Source organism: Tupaia chinensis, unplaced genomic scaffold (assembly GCF_000334495.1).
Source record: "Tupaia chinensis unplaced genomic scaffold, TupChi_1.0 Scaffold000539_1, whole genome shotgun sequence".
NCBI classification, from domain to species: domain Eukaryota; kingdom Metazoa; phylum Chordata; class Mammalia; order Scandentia; family Tupaiidae; genus Tupaia; species Tupaia belangeri.
In genome coordinates, this window is record NW_006160052.1 from 6,380,615 (window position 1) to 6,380,935 (window position 321).

Genomic DNA, 321 nt, shown 5'->3' on the forward strand with positions numbered 1-321 from the left:
GGGGGCTGCGCTGCAGGGGCAGGGCCGGGAATGAACCACACGACGACTGCTGCGGAAGGAGCAAGAGCCCCCTGCCGAACCCCCGGGGAATATCCCGTCCCCCTGCGCCACCAGACTGTCCCCGCCTTCTGGGTGTGCCGCGTGGGCGCGGGCGGGCGGGCTCTGGGAACTGGACTTGGGGACCGCGAGTCTTTCGAAGGTTGGGAGCCAAGGCGCACAGGCCCCAGCAGCCCGCGCCGACCCAGCCCGAGCCCGACTCACGGCTCTTCCCCCACCAGGGACTGCCTCGTTCCGGGGCGCTGGCACCTCCTACCACCCTCC